Here is an 8164-nt window from a genome sequence, read left to right on the forward strand (position 1 = left end):
TTTTTTATTTTTTTTTGAGACAGAGTTTTGCTCTTGTTACCCAGGCTGGAGTGCAATCGTGCGATCTCGGCTCACCACAACCTCCACCTCCCGGGTTCAGGCAATTCTCCCGCCTCAGCCTCCTGAGTAGCTGGGACTACAGGCACGCGCCACCATGCCCAGCTAATTTTTTGTATTTTTAGTAGAGACGGGGTTTCACCATGTTGACCAGGATGGTCTCGATCTGTTGACCTCGTGATCCACCCGCCTCGGCCTCCCAAAGTGCTGGGATTACAGGCTTGAGCCACCACGCCCGGCCCCCAATCCTATTTTTAATTTAATTTAATTTATTTTATTGTATTTTTTGAGTGAGAGTCTGGCTCTGTCACCCAGGCCGGAGTGCAGTGCTGTGATCTCTGCACTCTGCAGCCGCCGCCTCTTGGCTCAAGTGATCCTCCCACCTCAGCCTCCCAAGTAGCTGAGATTGTAGGCCTGGCTAATTTTTTGTATTTTTAGTAGAGACAGGGTTTCACCATGTTGGCCAGGCTGGTCTTGAACTCCTGGCCTCAAGTGATCCACCCTCCTTGGCCTCCCAAAGTGCTGGGATTATGGGCATGCGCCATTGGGTCAGCCCTCCTTAATTTACTTTTTTTAATGTGTAAAATCAGGATGATAATAATTCTGGGTAGAGTTGTAGCCAAACCCAAGTGTGGCCACTCACTGCTCAAGAGCCAAACGGGAGACCAGGCTGTGGTAGGAAAAGCAGTTTTGTTTGGAAAGCCAGCAAACCTGGGAAGATGGTGAACTCACATTCTAAAGAAGTATCTTGAATTGTTCAGGCCAGCTGGAGGATTTTTCTGGGAGGGAAATACGGGGAAGAGGAGGTGGGGTGGTATCAAGAGGTTACCAAGGACCGCTGGTGCTAGCAACAGGCCCAGGAGGAGGTTGGGAACACCTTTGCCCTTGGTCAGGTCACCATGCTTCTGTGAATCTTTTTTTTTTTTTTTTTTAAGATGGAGTCTCCCTCTATTGCCCAGGCTGGAGTGCATTGGCGCAATCTCGGCTCACTGCAACCTCTGCCTCAGCAATTCTCCTGCCTCAGCCTCCCAGGTAGTTGGGACTACAGGTGTGTGCCACCACACCGGGCTAGTTTTTCTGTATTTTTAGTAGTGATGGGGTTTCACCATATTGGCCAGGCTGGTCTCGAACTTCTGACCTGACGATCCGCCCGCCTCAGCCTCCCAAAGTGTTGGGATTACACATGAAACACGCCTGGTCATTTCTGTGAATCTTAAATAAAACATAGTTAATTCTTTATCTATTAAAGTTAAGTCTTTAATCCAAGACTTAGTTTCAGAAACTACAGGATTGTTGTTTTGCGTTATGATCTCAGTGCTCTAAAGTGCTGTGGCTGAGTTTTATTTCAACAAACTTCTAACTGCAAACTACTTTTGTATTTAAACACTGAAAGCCCCGTGTAACAGAGCGGCGCTGTTCTACAGACTCCGGTATGTTTGTGCATCGACTGGAGACAATAGATACGTTTTCTTGCTTTTAAAAGGAGTTGTGTGCTTTAATTAAGAAAAAGAGAAAGTTTTCTCTTAGCATATTAATTATCTCGCTTGTCATATGAGGTATTTGTTCTGGATGACAGGTCATAATTAGTGCACAGAACAGACGGAAGCTCCCAACGAGAAGACAGGTGTCTTGGGGAGCTGGGACTGATAGTGTTGGCTGGCATTTCACCAGGCGCGGGAAGGGCACGCCTGGAGCAGGGCGTCTTTGGGGTCAGAGGTAGGGAAGAAAAAGCAATTTATCACTGCCTCTCTGAGGACTCCTGAGATACTGCCCCTTTCCTTAACCCTCCCTGGGACAGTTATTCTTTCACACAGCTTGGAGGTCACACTACAGTTAAGAATGGTAGCAAAAGTCAGCGCTTTGGTTCCATTCCCAGATCTGCCAGTGATGGTGCCAGTGACCTTGGGCAAGTTGCTCAGGAGGTCCATGTCTTTCCTGCCACAGTGAGGTGGACTGACGGGGATGGGGGCACAGGGGGCCAGGCACAGCGTCGGCTGCAAGAAGAAACCTCACGATCATTATCCCAGCTTTCTCCCCACTTACCACATTCAATCAGAGTTAAGTACTTTATTAATTCTGCCTCACAAAGACTGAAGTCCCACACTGGATGCCTTTTCTGTGCTGGGCATCAGGGCAGAGCTGCGAATGTGACCTACCCCCCGCCCTACAGAGATCTGTCTGTGGACAGACATTGGAGGAGCAGGGAGAATGTGCTGCTGCACTGAACTCCTTCATTTCCTCCTGGCATGCATTTCCCATGCTCTCTCCTAGATGCGTGGAGCTGAGCATCTGACTTGTGGCCAAGAGCCATGAGCAGTAGTGAGGCTCACCGCTTCCAGACCTGCCTCCTACAAGGCCGTCTTATCTCCCTGCCCCTTTTCTTTCTCCATTTGCCAACCGGATGCACAGGGAAAAGTGGAGTCATGGGGAGCTACCAGAAAAAAGAGGCCTGAATACCTGAGTGACCATGCGGAGCAGAGCACGCCCCCGGCTCTTGCCCGCTGTATCAGCTTATTCTTGTACTCTATAAAGGAATACTCAAGGCTGGGTAATTTACAAAGAAAAGAGGCTTAATTGGCTCACAGTTCTGCAGGCTGTACAGGCATGGCTCCAGCATCTGTTCCTGGTGAGGTTTGAGGAAGCTTCCAATCATAGAGGAAGGTGAAGGGGGAGCCAGTGCCTCACACGGTGAGAGCTAGGGCAAAAGAGAGGGTGGAGGAGGTCCCAGACTCTTTTAAACAACCAGATCTCATGCGAACTAACTGAGCGAGGACTTATCACTAAGAAGCTGGTGCTAAGCCATCCCTAAGAGATCCCCCCCGTGATTCAGGCCCTACCTCTCACACTGGGAATCACATTTCAGCGTGAGATTTGGAGGGGACAAACATCCAAACCATATCCCCCCTGTAGGTGACTGGTTGTTGCATTTGAGATTTGAGAGATTTGGGAGTTGTGTATTACAGCCATTACATGCTCTGGCTGGGGCAAGCCAGTGAGGTTCCTGAGTGGGCCTGGAAGTGAGATGCCAGCCCTTCCTCCTGGTGTAAGAGGGGCTAAGACAAGCCCTCATCCCTGCCTCCGGTAGACATGCACAGTGCCATGTGGTGAGGGCACAGTGATGGGATGAAGGCAGGAGGCTGGGAGAATCCATTCCTGGAGGAGGCTGGGCCTTCCTCTGCTCTTGTGGACACTCCCATCAGAAACCACTACCATCTTGGAGGGAGGGGCACTCCATCTTTTTGGTGCCTGTGTCCCCTGGGGTAGCACAGGCCTGTCCCAGGTAGGCCCTCCGTGTGCTAGAGCTGAGCATAGCAGCTTCTGGAAAGTGGAAGCAAAACGGACAGAGAACAAAACAGTACAAAAGTTCCTTCTTTCCCACGCATAGGACTCACTTCCGGCACCGAGAAGGGAAGTGGGAGACGACCTGAGTGAGACGTTCCCATCTCAACACTGTCATCATTTCACACAGTGGTTTGATCTCAGCGTCACAGCTGGTACATTAGAGTCCTTACAGGCACTTACATTAGACAAATGTTAAATACATTATCGAGTTTAAAATGTTATTATGGTAATAGGGTGCCTGATTTCACTGCAGTTCATCTGAAAAGGTTTCAGTGCTTGAGAATATTTCAATTTCAAGGTTAATTAATAGATAATCATGCTGATTCGCCTTAGAGAGATCTCCTTCGCACCCGGGCCACTGTGAGTGTCGATTTTTATTACCTACGAGCCTCGTTGCCAACACACCCCTCCCCTGGGTCCTCCTGCCCCAATACTTTCAAGCAAAGTGACTCAATGCTTACAGGGAGTTTTGACAAGACATGGATTCCAATAAGTTTTATGCTGTTCACAATGCAGAAAAAACCACTGCATCCGAACCCACGTTTTAAATATGAAAGTGCTGAAGGATACATTCAAAATGTACAAGAACGCATAACTTAATGATCTCCTCAAGGTAATATTAGCACTCAGCGGGCCAAAAATTGTACCAGAGGGAAATGGGCACATCCTTGGAGCTAAATTACCCTGGTTGCCCGAGGTCCGTTAAAGCCACAGTACTTTTCTCTGCAGGGAAGGACTTTCTTCTGAATCACTGAATATTGGTTCTACCATTTTGACCAGTAGGTTCCTAACCAGTTAAATCCAGACTGAAACAATGAGCTGCTAGTGTTTAATTTTTCCTGGTAGGAATTCAATGCGGGGCACTCGTTGGAGAAAAAGTCAATTATCCTCTGGCGTCTACTGCCTGGTTACACCAGTCACTGCCTATCCACAGACTAATTCTCCCAGTAAAACGTTTAGTGACCATCTACTTAAGCCGGACGCTTGCACGAAGATCAATCAGACCCAAACCCAGAGCTCCACGCCGGGAGCCATCGGAACCTTCACAAAGATGGCGTGGCTTTTGGAGGCCACCTCTTCCCATCCCCAAACTGATGACTTCTGGAAGAATGCGAGGGACCTCCACCCTCCCTACTCTGCAAGAACATGGACCTCTGTGCCTTGGTTCCTTCCTGTGCAAGCGCACTTCACAGCTTCCTTTGCAGAATGTGGGGGGAGTCAGTTTTAGCTGTGAGGGATTGAGAGGCCTTCCTGAAAGACGTTGTTGGAGAGGAAGAAAGAGGAGGGAGATACCTGAAAAGAAGCGGGGGGGAGGAGAAGGAGGAGGGGGAGGGGGAGAAGGAGGAGGAGGAGGGGAGGGGAGGAGGGGGAGGAGGAGGAGGGAGAGGGGAGGAGGAAGAGGGGGAGGGGGAGGAGGAGGGGGAGGGGGAGAAGGAGGAGGAGGAGGGGGAGGGGGAGGAGGAGGAGGGAGAGAGGGAGGGGAGGAGGGGAGGGGAGGAGGGGGAGGAGGAGGAGGGAGAGGGGAGGAGGAAGAGGGGGAGGGGGAGGAGGGAGAGGGGGAGGGGAGGAGGAGAGGAGGGGAGGAGGGGGAGGGGAGGGGGAGGAGGGAGAGGGGAGGAGGGAGGAGGGGAGGGGAAGGAGGAGGAGGAGGGGAGGAGGAGGAGGAGGGGAGGAGGAGGAGGGGAGGAGGAGGAGGAGGGGAGGAGGAGGAGGAGGGGAGGAGGAGGAGGAGGGGAGGAGGAGGGGAGGAGGAGGAGGAGGAGGGGAGGAGGAGGGGAGGAGGAGGAGGAGGAGGGGAGGAGGAGGAGGAGGGGAGGAGGAGGAGGAGGAGGAGGAGGGGGAGGAAGAGGAGAGGTGAAGCACCCCAAAGGACAGGGGGAGCATTGGGATGACAGGGATCCTCCAGAATCGGCGTGTGTGAAGGCTTCTGAGGGCATGGGGGTATGTGGAGTGGTTAAGGCAGGAGCATTCTGGAGTCCTTGGTAAATGGTCATGCCACGGTTGAGGGAGCAGGGTGGCTGGATGGGTCTCTGCACAGAATATGCAGAGTAGCTGCCTGAGTTTTTGAGGTTTATTATTCCAAGGGGCAAAGAAGCAATTGCTTCTCTCTTACCAGGTGCTGCCTTTGAACATTGCTGCTGCTTTAGCGTAACATTAAATTAAATGCACTTTTTGTCTGTCTTTTAAAATAAACTCTCTGAAGAATTAGGTTGTGATTTTGTTCCCAAATTAACTCCTTTATCTGAAAGCCCGTCTGTGGTAGCTCAGACATCTGGGTCCGTTCCTCCAGTAACATTTCCTGTTCATCAGCCTGGGCTAGTACGGGTCCTGGGTAGAATTCCCGGTGGGTTACGGGTCCTGGGTAGAATTCCCGGTGGGTTACGGGTCCTGGGTAGAATTCCCGGTGGGTTACGGGTCCTGGGTAGAATTCCCGGTGGGCTACGGGTCCTGGTCAGAATTCCCGGTGGGTTACGGGTCCTGGTCAGAATTCCCGGTGGGCTACGGGTCCTGGGTAGAATTCCCGGTGGGTTACGGGTCCTGGGTAGAATTCCCGGTGGGCTACGGGTCCTGGGTAGAATTCCCGGTGGGTTACGGGTCCTGGGTAGAATTCCCGGTGGGCTACGGGTCCTGGGTAGAATTCCCGGTGGGCTACGGGTCCTGGGTAGAATTCCCGGTGGGTTACGGGTCCTGGTCAGAATTCCCGGTGGGTTACGGGTCCTGGGTAGAATTCCCGGTGGGCTACGGGTCCTGGGTAGAATTCCCGGTGGGCTACGGGTCCTGGGTAGAATTCCCGGTGGGTTACGGGTCCTGGGTAGAATTCCCGGTGGGCTACGGGTCCTGGGTAGAATTCCCGGTGGGTTACGGGTCCTGGGTAGAATTCCCGGTGGGCTACGGGTCCTGGGTAGAATTCCCGGTGGGCTACGGGTCCTGGGTAGAATTCCCGGTGGGTTACGGGTCCTGGGTAGAATTCCCGGTGGGCTACGGGTCCTGGGTAGAATTCCCGGTGGGTTACGGGTCCTGGGTAGAATTCCCGGTGGGCTACGGGTCCTGGGTAGAATTCCCGGTGGGCTACGGGTCCTGGGTAGAATTCCCGGTGGGTTACGGGTCCTGGTCAGAATTCCCGGTGGGCTACGGGTCCTGGGTAGAATTCCCGGTGGGTTACGGGTCCTGGGTAGAATTCCCGGTGGGCTACGGGTCCTGGGTAGAATTCCCGGTGGGTTACGGGTCCTGGTCAGAATTCCCGGTGGGCTACGGGTCCTGGGTAGAATTCCCGGTGGGCTACGGGTCCTGGTCAGAATTCCCGGTGGGCTACGGGTCCTGGGTAGAATTCCCGGTGGGTTACGGGTCCTGGGTAGAATTCCCGGTGGGTTACGGGTCCTGGGTAGAATTCCCGGTGGGCTACGGGTCCTGGGTAGAATTCCCGGTGGGTTACGGGTCCTGGGTAGAATTCCCGGTGGGTTACGGGTCCTGGGTAGAATTCCCGGTGGGTTACGGGTCCTGGGTAGAATTCCCGGTGGGCTACGGGTCCTGGGTAGAATTCCCGGTGGGTTACGGGTCCTGGTCAGAATTCCCGGTGGGTTACGGGTCCTGGTCAGAATTCCCGGTGGGCTACGGGTCCTGGTCAGAATTCCCGGTGGGCTACGGGTCCTGGGTAGAATTCCCGGTGGGTTACGGGTCCTGGGTAGAATTCCCGGTGGGCTACGGGTCCTGGGTAGAATTCCCGGTGGGCTACGGGTCCTGGGTAGAATTCCCGGTGGGTTACGGGTCCTGGGTAGAATTCCCGGTGGGTTACGGGTCCTGGTCAGAATTCCCGGTGGGTTACGGGTCCTGGTCAGAATTCCCGGTGGGTTACGGGTCCTGGTCAGAATTCCCTGTGAGTTACGGGTCCTGGTCAGAATTCCCGGTGGGCTACGGGTCCTGGGTAGAATTCCCGGTGGGTTACGGGTCCTGGTCAGAATTCCCGGTGGGCTACGGGTCCTGGGTAGAATTCCCGGTGGGTTACGGGTCCTGGTCAGAATTCCCGGTGGGCTACGGGTCCTGGGTAGAATTCCCGGTGGGCTACGGGTCCTGGGTAGAATTCCCGGTGGGCTACGGGTCCTGGGTAGAATTCCCGGTGAGTTACGGGTCCTGGTCAGAATTCCCGGTGGGCTACGGGTCCTGGGTAGAATTCCCGGTGGGTTACGGGTCCTGGTCAGAATTCCCGGTGGGCTACGGGTCCTGGGTAGAATTCCCGGTGGGCTACGGGTCCTGGGTAGAATTCCCGGTGGGCTACGGGTCCTGGGTAGAATTCCCGGTGGGTTACGGGTCCTGGGTAGAATTCCCGGTGGGCTACGGGTCCTGGGTAGAATTCCCGGTGGGCTACGGGTCCTGGGTAGAATTCCCGGTGGGTTACGGGTCCTGGTCTGAATTCCCGGTGGGCTACGGGTCCTGGGTAGAATTCCCGGTGGGTTACGGGTCCTGGTCAGAATTCCCGGTGGGTTACGGGTCCTGGTCAGAATTCCCGGTGGGCTACGGGTCCTGGTCAGAATTCCCGGTGGGCTACGGGTCCTGGTCAGAATTCCCGGTGAGTTACGGGTCCTGGTCAGAATTCCCGGTGGGCTACGGGTCCTGGGTAGAATTCCCGGTGGGTTACGGGTCCTGGTCAGAATTCCCGGTGGGCTACGGGTCCTGGGTAGAATTCCCGGTGGGTTACGGGTCCTGGGTAGAATTCCCGGTGGGTTACGGGTCCTGGGTAGAATTCCCGGTGGGTTACGGGTCCTGGGTA

The sequence above is a fragment of the Callithrix jacchus genome, chromosome 1 (genome assembly GCF_049354715.1).
Source record: "Callithrix jacchus isolate 240 chromosome 1, calJac240_pri, whole genome shotgun sequence".
NCBI lineage: Eukaryota > Metazoa > Chordata > Mammalia > Primates > Cebidae > Callithrix > Callithrix jacchus.